The sequence below is a fragment of the Brassica rapa genome, chromosome A04, assembly GCF_000309985.2.
Source record: "Brassica rapa cultivar Chiifu-401-42 chromosome A04, CAAS_Brap_v3.01, whole genome shotgun sequence".
NCBI classification, from domain to species: Eukaryota; Viridiplantae; Streptophyta; class Magnoliopsida; order Brassicales; family Brassicaceae; genus Brassica; species Brassica rapa.
This window is the reverse complement of record NC_024798.2, coordinates 10,464,758-10,475,325: the sequence shown is the minus strand read 5'-3', so window position 1 is coordinate 10,475,325 and position 10,568 is coordinate 10,464,758. Positions and strand designations below refer to the sequence as shown.

At 33.6% G+C, this 10,568-nt stretch overlaps 1 long non-coding RNA gene across 2 annotated transcripts; it reads left to right on the top strand.

Moving 5' to 3' along the window:
* The first annotated feature begins 1,835 nt into the window (after window positions 1-1,835).
* On the top strand, window positions 1,836-9,249 carry LOC103864024. 2 transcript variants are annotated; one of them, XR_004457340.1, is made up of 3 exons: window positions 1,836-6,330; window positions 6,630-6,674; window positions 6,761-9,249. It is a non-coding gene; the product is annotated as an uncharacterized LOC103864024 (long non-coding RNA). The 2 variants fall into 2 exon arrangements; XR_632156.3 differs by having other exon boundaries at window positions 1,837-6,674.
* Window positions 9,250-10,568: the final 1,319 nt, after the last annotated feature.

Genomic DNA, 10,568 nt, shown 5'->3' with positions numbered 1-10,568 from the left:
TTTTGGGCATCCTATTAATTTTCGTCGTAAATTCATAGAAAAATTACAACTACCAGATTCCAAATTTCCTATAAATATGGATTTTGAACATCATTTTAAACACACCAACAACAAAAAAACGTGAAAGAAAAAAAAATGGTTGGCTCCGGGACTATTTACGAGTTGTGGAAGTGGATGTATATGCATAGAGATGCTAACGGGAGAGTGACGAAAGAATACCTTTCGGGGCTGGAGACATTTATGCATCAAGCAGATTCAACACCGCTCGCCCATGAAAGTGGTAAGATGTTATGTCCTTGTCGGAAATGCAACAATTCGAAATTGGCAAACCGTGAAAATGTTTGGAAGCATTTAATAAATAGAGGTTTCACGCCAAATTACTATATCCGGATTTTATGTTATTTAGTGTTGATTAGGTGGATAATGTTGGGAAATATACTGTTGATGTTAATTTTAAAAATTAATTTTTTTCCCATGGTTCGAAAAGGCAAACTTACTGCCCATTACAGAGAGATGTTCGGTGAGCCAGATAGTCGTTTAGACCCGTCTTCTTCAGCTCCCGGCTCTTCGGGTCAGAAGACTGTCCCCGAGATTCAGTAAAGTCAGAGAGTCTCTGGGTCTCCTTCTTCTAGTGCACCATCGGTTCCTCATATGCCTCCCCCGATGGCTCATCCGACGATGCCTCCTCCTGTGCCTCCTCCGATGGCACCTCCGATGCCCGCCGAGATTCATCCCGATTTGATGGTGCCTCCCAGTGCTCCTTACTCGCAGTACACTGTAGAAGACATTCTCCGTCTGCCAGGCAGAGAAGGTTTACCAGTCATCAACCCCGACCGACCGGACGGAACTTTGTGGTATGTTACATTTTTTTTATTCGTTTTAAATTCTTTTATAACATTAAAAAATAATTTATATTTTAAATTTGTATTTTCCAGGTTTGAGGTTGAATGATGTCTTGCATCGGACGTAACCGACACGATGAAAGGTTACTTCTCCATGCCACATCCGAACTGGAGTAAGACGCTTCACTACGTCAGAAAGACGCGGTTCCAAATTTACGCTGTAAGTTTCTATTAATTAATTATATATATTTTAATTTTTCATGATTTATATATATATATATTTCTTTCTATAAAACTAATTATAAATTTATTTTTTCCAACAGCAAAAATATAATTAGGCCTTGGGATCACTGAGAGGGTGAGGAAGAAGTTTATCGCGAAGCCGAAAGTTCGCTTGTTGGACACGGTCTCCAACTGGAAGGGTGACTGGATCGTGAAGGGGTATGAGCGTGGCAAACCCGCTGAGCTCACCACAGATGTGTGGGATGGCCTCATCCGATATTGGCGCCTTCCTGATTCCTTTAGAATCGCCCAGTCTTGCTCTAACTCCCGTAACACGGTCGACGAGCACGGGAACGGGCCGATACTTCACACTACGGGCCAAAAACCCTACGCCGGTGTCCGTTTGGAAATGGTAATTAAATATTTTATTAAATAACATTTTTAATTAATATATATTTTTATATTTTTATATTCTAACTTTCTTAAATGTTTTTTAGGCCAAAGAGACGGGACAACTCTTGTCTCTTATGGAACTTTACGAGAGGACCCACAAGAACAAGGCGGGCCAATTTCTAGATGGCAAGTCCGAGCAAAGCTACAACGATTTGGCTGCTCGGGTCGAAGAACACCAGACCCAGCTGACCCAGCAGTCCACCGACGGATTACCCGTCACCTTATCCACACCTGAAGTGGATAAGATTTACGAGGAGGTAAATTTTATAAAATTTTAAATTTTTTTTATTATTCATTTAATTTTGAACTTTAAATTTTTACTAACAATATTTATTTTTTGTTTTTAAGGTTGTCCCTAAAAAAAGGGACGGACGTTGGGGATTGGTTCCGTCAACGATGTTCCGAGAGCGACATCGTCTTATTGTCAGCGACGGGATGATGAAGTCTCTCAGCTGCGTATAGAGTCCGATGAGCTGCGTAGAGAGTCCACTGAGCTGCATCACGAGTTGACGCGATCTGCGTTCACAGCTTGTGTGGGTGGACTCGGGGGCTTCTTGTACGTTGTAGCTGCCACAAATCCGGAGTGGGAGATCTTTTTGAGGAACATGCGACAACAAAATCCTATTCCAGGCGAGTCAACATCCGACGACACACATGCCGAGGAGGATGTAGCGAGGAGGAGTGATGAATTCTACCGGGCGATTCACGACTAGCTCTTAGTTCTTTTTTATTTGATCAGTTCTTGTATTATAAATTCAAAACTTATTTATATATAAAATATTTTGGTTTTCATTTTTTTAGAATTTTAATTTTATTAATAATTTAAATAATTTTAATTAGCTTTTTAATTATAATTTTTTATATTTCTGTAAAATAATGAAACAAAGTAAATTCGTAGCTAATTTTGCGACTTCTTTACGTGGAAGTTTAACGAGGTTTTTACGAGGAAGAGTTTACAAGGAAATGACGTGGAAAGTTAACGTGTTCTTTACGAGAAAAACTTTCAAGGTATTTACGTTTACTTTACGAGTATTTACTTTCGAGTTATTTACGTGTGTTTTACGAGGAACTCATTTTGAGGTATTTACGAGAAAATTTAGCGACGTCCTTACGTAGCTTTACGACGAAATATTATTCTTCGTTTTTATGATGAAATCATTTCTTCGCTACGTTACGACGAATTAGCGAGGATATATGCGTTACGACAAACGTATAACGACGAAACGAGTTTCCTCGCTAATTCCTCGTAATACTGTTTTTACGACGAAATCACGAAGAAAACCGCCCTAGTAAATCTTTTGTTTTCTTGTAGTGTACAATTCCGTGAGTATTTCACAACTGATACATAAACATCTCATAAAATTTATATTTTTAGTTTCTAAAACTTAATCTCACTGCACTGATATTAATGGCATCACTATATATATTCTTTTCACATAAGAACCTGACTTGCTTCAACATTTCTCCGAGATATTTTAAGGAGATTTGTCAGGAACATCATATGAGAGAGTAAACTCATTATTGAATTTATCTTTTGAGGTCACCAATTTTTTTTATTTTTGGTTAAGGTCCAAAATGTTTTTGACCTAATAACGAAAAAAAAAGAAGTCCAAACTGTTTTTCAGAATTTACAATTTCTGTGAAAGTCCATAGTAACAAGGGAAGAAATGAATGAAACACACTTCTATCAATGATCATCGCCAATCAGAATGGTCAACCAAATTATTATGTTAGAATGATTGACTCTGTAATTGCTATTGACACGATCTGGAACATCACTACATAGTACCTTCCTATAATCTATTCTTTGAATGTAAGCATCGCTGTGAGTATAACTTACATAATTACGTTCATTGAATCATTGTACTATTACTAGTTTGTAAATAATATATGGGTGACCATTAGCATAGCTTAGTAGAGAAAAGTTATTTGTACTAAACGACAAATGTCGATCATCCATAACAAATTACTTATTAAGCAAAACAAATTAATTATTTCTTAAGCTTAGTTTGAAGATCTGACTTACAAGAACATCTAGATATTTTATATATTGTAGGAGGAGAAACTATTTACGGCTTTACTATGAGCCAACAAAGTCGAGTCAACTCTCCAATGTATCATATTAATTAGAAAAACATAGTATATACAAGAATTTTGAAGGATATTTATATTTCTTATTTTCAAACATGTAAGATTCGACACCGAAACATTTGACATTTTAGATAACGTGCTGAAGTCACCGTGTGTGACTTTGTAAGTAAAACTCCGTCATTCTCTCTATTTTTTCATAGTATACGAGACGAACTAATAATGAATCTTATATAAGTTGGCGAGCACGTAATCATTCCAAATATAAAATACTTGGAAGGTTTATATGTATCCAGATTTAAATTTGATTCACATGCTACCCTAAAATCCGCTAAAAAATAGGATATTCGGAGTGTCCGGTTCCGAATCAAGATAGTAAAATCTTGAATCCGTCCATATCGAATCCATATTTGTATCTTGATTTTTAGGTCCGGATCCATATATGTATTTTTAAAATATATTAATATTTAATTTATTAATAATTATATTTGACATATTAAAATTTATACATAAATTAGTTTTTTAATATTATATTTTATAGTATTATATACATATTTATATTTATAATCTTGTATAAATATTTAATATATGTGTTATTTTTAGACTTCCTGTGTTTTAAAAAAATTTCTTATATTTTTTTTTTCACAGATCTGGATCTGAATATCCGCGGCTAGTATGTTATCTAGACGGATATCCGAAATCCAGATTCGACATATCCGAATCCGGATACCCTAAGTTTCTTGAATTCGAGTTTGTCAAATAATTCGCGTTATATTTTGTTCAAGAATGTTGACTTGTACCAATTGACTTTAGGAATATATATAACTGTGGCAATTTGATTTGAATTATTATTCGATTTAAAAACACTGAATATATAATAAAGTCCAATACATATAAAACTTATTCGATTTAGAAATAACAGTTTTTTAAATAATTACTAGGAGTTTTCTTGGCCATGCGCAGAAATAATAGTTTTAAATACAACATTCTTTTATTTAAAAATAATAATTTAATTTACATTTGGACATTATTATTTTTATATTTTAACTTTAACGATTTGAAAACAAAAAAGAGTATATACATACTTTTGCAGTCTTATTTCTTTTGCTTAGGTTTAACTATTTCAATTTAATTTTATTTCAATTTTAATAAAGTTAAAATTATGTTTTACGAAAAAAGAATTTTTAACTATTTTATATTTTTAATGATTATTTATTTTAAACATATCTCTTATCTAGTTATATATATAAAAGTTCTAATGAATTTTTTATTTTTTTTTCTCGTTAAAATATGTTAAATTGCGAAAATCAAATTTTAATTAACCTAATGAGCCGATATATAAAATTTTAATCATCTGACTATCAAAAAAATTGATTAGTATTATTTTATTTTTGTATTTTTAATGCACACTTACAATTAATTGTGATAACATTTATATACTTATACATAATATGATATAAGTTGATGTAAGAAGTTATATTCATTAGTATATTTATCTTTCTTTATTTATTTATTTGACATATATATATATATATATATATATATTAATTTAATAATGATATATGATATATGAGTTATTAGTTATTAGTATATTTTAATAGTCTTTCCAAAAATAAATAAAAAATATATATACATATATATATATATATATATATATATATATATATATATATAAAGTTTATATTAATGATGATATATAAATTAATAATCATTACCATATTTAAAAAAACTTTACAAAAGAATATAAATCTTTATAAGTAAAATTGTACATGTCATAAAAATGTTAATGTCATGTCACATTTTTTCAAAGACATGTCATCTTTTTTTTTTTGTTGAAATTGAATGTGGTGATGACAGATATGCAAATTAATCCACAAATAATATCTAGGGGTTATATAAAATATATACAGAAAATGTCAAAGACAAAAAGGTAATGTTCGAGGGTTACCCTTTCTCTGTCCAAGCGATGGGTGATAAGGATTCCATCTCTGTTACGACCGCTGTCGGTTTGACCTCTCGTCCACCGTCGAGAATCTTCTTTCTTTTTCCTTCTTTTCTTTTCTTCTATGCATGGCTGGTTTAACACTTGTTACGGGCCTTAGGGTGATTTTTAACCGTTTAAGATTTATATTTATTTAATATTTAAAACTAGTCAATAATATTTTGTATATTTTGTAATGAAAATAAAACTATATATATATAAAATATTTTTGGGCCTTTTTAATTTTACTTATTATGTTTGTTACTTTTTTGTTTGCTTATACATTTCTAAAAATATTTGGCCTTCTTAACTATTAATATACAGAGAGACACGGTCTTAGACCCGAAGCAGTAGGCCGTTTGCCCCCCTTAATTAGCCGGCCCTGCTTCCACGGTCTTGATGATGTTTGTTCAAAATTAGGCTCTGCCCTTGCCAAATCCACCTCAAGAGCCACCAACATTAACTTTTATTCTAAACATGTTCGTTGTGACCTCCTCTCGACCCTCCTAAGATTCACGACCCACCGGATCCATTCCATTCCCTCAGGCGTCCCTCCTTCCATTTGTTTGCAGCTTCTTCTCTAAGTTCTGGTTCAATGACTTTTGGATTAACCGAAGTACTTTTTCGTATTCTTTAGAGAGTGGTTATCTACTGCTTGATTCAGCTTTCAATCTTGTCTCATTCCCAATTGGAGCCATGGCTACCCTTTGTAGAACCTTCCTCTATTTTTGTAGTCTTCACAAAGTATGGTCTCTGTTACCTTTTAGAACAAGTCATATACAATTGAATATTACCATGTATTAGTTGTTGGATGTATCAATATACGACTACCTTTATCTCATTATGAGGATATTGCTCTCTCTTTGAGTCTTAACCTTTGGCTCATGTTAACCAATATGAGGATGGTATACTCTGTTGAGTTTCAGTACAGGACTTATTTTACCTCTGTGTGAGGAAGTCAAGCTCTTGTAGCTCTTTATTATCTCAATATGAGGTTTTTATTCTGACTTTTCTCTTGTTGGATTTGTTGTCTATCGTTTCAGGTTTGACATTTGAAAAAATAGAACTCATTTACTCCAAAAATATAAGTAAGTCTTTGGCTCCAAGTTAGTTTATTTCGTAGTTGAGGTTCTTGCAACTTCACAACTATTCTCCATTGAGGTTCTCTTCACAGCTTTCAGGTTCAACTAGTTGGTGGCCCTGGTTTAAAATAACGTGTCATCCTTTGAGGATAGGAGGAAGGTCAAATTTTGAACGCCTTGCCAACCCAAGGCGTAGTCTGCAGTCTGTAGTCTGAACAATACACATAAGATTAATGAGTCAGTACATAAAAATCATTCTGGTTCTTCCATTCTTTGTCAATATCCCATATCATTAAAATTTAAGATAAATAAGTCTTTCATAAAACAGAGAATCAAATCAACAAAGTTTTAAAACAAAGAATCAAACCAACAAAGTCTTAAAAAAAGCTAAACATAAAACCTAAGTCTTCATATATTTGGAAACCTACTTTATACACTGAAAGTAAAAATCACCGCTGCCTTCGTACTAATCAACACCCACAAACTTATTAGCCACATTTCCAACATATTCTTGAATTTCATTCTCATCATCATCATCATCACTCAACATCACTGGAGATGGTGACGGCCTTTGAGAAACTCTTTGACCTTGAGTTTAGCTTGTGGATGAATTGTTACCTTTTTCGCTCATACTTGAAGATGCTCTAGTAGGGTAACTAGGCTCATTAAATTTGGAGGCCTTGCTTACCAGTTCCCATGTTAAATCATCATCTGCAAACACTAGATCAACAAAGTCATCATCCGAAGATTCTCCATCCATTCTTCCTACCAATTACGCTCACCAATTTTTTCTAGATCAATGTTATCTTTCAGATAGTAACAATGTTTTAAAGCACAATTTTTCTTAACAAAGACCATGTTATTTAACCGGACCTGAGCCAATCGATTCCTTTTCTTGGTATGGAGATGTTGAAACACACTCCAATTTCTCTCACAACATGTTGCACTACACGTGAGACTAAGAACTTTTACAGAAAAATCTCTAAGTATTGGAGTAGAAGCTCCATAAGACCACTACCACTCAGCTGGTGCCTTTGTTGCCCTTTGTCTTAAGGCCATGGGATTACCAAAGAGTAAGAATTCTTAAAATGATCTAGCTCTTTAAGTACATGATCTTGTGTTGTAACTTGAGGAACCAATCTTTCAATGGTGTTGTGTAAATCTGTCATGAGCTCTTAACAATTCATTCCAGGCCCTTTGTACTGAAATTCAAGATTCAAAAAGTGGCCAGCAGCATGAAAAAGGCTGATAGATTTGGCAGTTCCACCTTTAATCAATTATTTTCAGAAATACGCTTGTACTGATCTCCTTTATGGAGGAAGGTTTTGGCAATCGTCTCCTTAGCTTTATTGTTTGCTTCATAAATGTACCCTATAGCTGGTTTTTATCCCCATCTACCGCCCAGTCAACTTGATTCTATAAACAAATTTTTTTCACAAGTTGTCTTACATAATGATTTGTTTCACCTTCTTTGCTCCTAATTCTTTTGACCACTTTGAATCAATCCAATCTTGAGAAGTTATAAACTTTCTCAAGTTATACTTGTGGTGGTAGTACTGTCCAAGTGTGGTGAACGACATAGACAAATCATTTTTTGATGAACTGATGGTCTATGCAATTGTTTTTGGCTTGTGAACCTTCTCATCATATTTACGAGAGATGTATGACCATAGATGTAGCCATTCAAAAAGATGCAGCTTCTTATTGCAGCCTTAAATAAAGGAATCTTTTGTAGATTCTCCAACATGAGATCAATGCAGAGTTGATGATGTTCTTTTGTACAACTGAATCATGTCATCCATCAAACATGATTGAACAGCCTTTCGCTACCCATTAGGCTTTGTGTTCCACCAGCTGATTCTCAGTTTCCTTGATTTCTTTAACCTAGAGAGGAACTCACAGTTCGTACATACTTGGTGGCTTAAAACCAAAACTATATTGAGCTACAAATTCGAGTTCCTCCTTGAAATTGTCATAATTGGATGCATTGAAAAGCACTAAACGCGTTGTCCATAAGTTCTTAATAACATACTCCAAAAAAATCTTGTACGTCTTTTCTTCCTTTCAATACATCAAGTGGAATAGGAGCAACAAAGATGTCTATAGGACCCTTACGTTTCTTCAGATTGAGCAGACATGGACGTTTTTAACTTGTTTGAAGTTCTTCTAGTTCATCATCATAACCAAACGCTGGTTGTTGCATTTAGAGGGAAGCTTTAGCTACAGCCTTGTTAATGAGAAAATTTTGACTTCTTTATTCACATGATCTACGAATTTAGGACAGAGAGTAACAGTTGGCTAGCCTCCAACCATATGTTGTTCAACACATAAAACTCCACCATTGTGACCTTACCACAAAACTTATATATCCAACAATCAAACTTCTTAGAATCAGCAGTGGCATACTTTTTGGCTGGATCGACTTGTTTAGTCGAAGTATACATGGTGATAAGAAAAGAGTATTGATATTTAGAGAATATAGCAGAAGCAAGAAGCAAAAGATTTATGAAACCAGAAGCAAAAGATTTATAGAACCAGAAACACAAGAAAAAAAAAATATATACTTGGATAGTAGAAGAGTCACACACAAAAGTATCTTTATTCAAAAATGTAAAGACGTTAATTATTTTTTACGTGAAATGAAGTTTTGAAACCGCAACAAGAAGTCGGTATTAAATGGTAATCATAATTCCCAATTTTTGAATGCAAAATAACTTGTGATAGGAATCTTACCTTTAGTTGCATAAGTAATTAGGCGTAAGGCTTCCAAGGCGGCTTCAGGTGAGGTTGAAGCAACACTTACTTATATTCACATGGATTCACCTCCTCAAGGCGTGACCCCCAACCGAGGTTCGCCTCATGCCTTAGAGAAGTCTTAAAACGCTTTTTGAAACCCATGTTGGTGCACTGTTGTATGTGGCCCTGTGTGTTTGTTGACGTGACTTCTGTTGTTGCTTATGTACTAATTGTTATTGGGCCTGGGCATTTCTGGTATCGGTTTGGTTTGGTTCGGGTATTTCGGATTTCGGGTAGTTTTGAGTAGGAGGCTAGAGGATCCATTTACTACCTGGCATATGTTTGGTTTGGTTCACTTAGGACAGTTTCGGATTCGGTTTGGTTTGGATAGTAAAACTAGGAACTAAAAAGAACCCGAAAAAATTTGGTTCTTATTTGGTTCCGGTCCGGATTGGGGTAGTTCGGATAATTCAGATAAAATATCAGTTATTTAGGGTAAAATATCAAATAACTAGGATGATTTAGATAAAAAATATTTCGGATTACTTTGAATATTTCGGATAAAACTATCTGGATACTTTGAGGTTGTTCGGATACTTTATAATAATTTAGTAATCTTCAAATATTTTTGGATACATTTAATAGATTTTGAACTACAATATCTATTTAGTTATGTTATATGTATATATAGTTGATATTTTTATATATTCGGATACGGTTCGGTTCTCGATTCGGTTCCAGTTCGGTTATTTCAGATATAGAAATATATGAACCATTCAGATATTTGAAGATTTCGATACGGTTCTGGTTTCGGGTATTTTGGTTTCGGTTTGGTTCTTCGGTTCTGGTTTTTTTGCCAATGCCTAGTTGCTACAGCATCTCTGGACAGTAGATCATCTCATTCTCAAAGTTTCTTTTCACTTTTTAGCAATAATAGAGTTATTAGTTGCTTAGGTTGTATGCTCCTATTAATTTCTTTAATGTTTAGGTTATTAATCTATGTAGTTGTGGTTCTTTAAACCATTTTAGTTTTTGTATCTTCTTGTATGTTGAACAATTTAGAGTAAGTTCCAATATATGAAAACTAGTTTGACGAAAAAGAAGATATACAGTAAATAATAAAATAAACATGTGATTTATTGATACTTTTTTTCAAAACCTTCT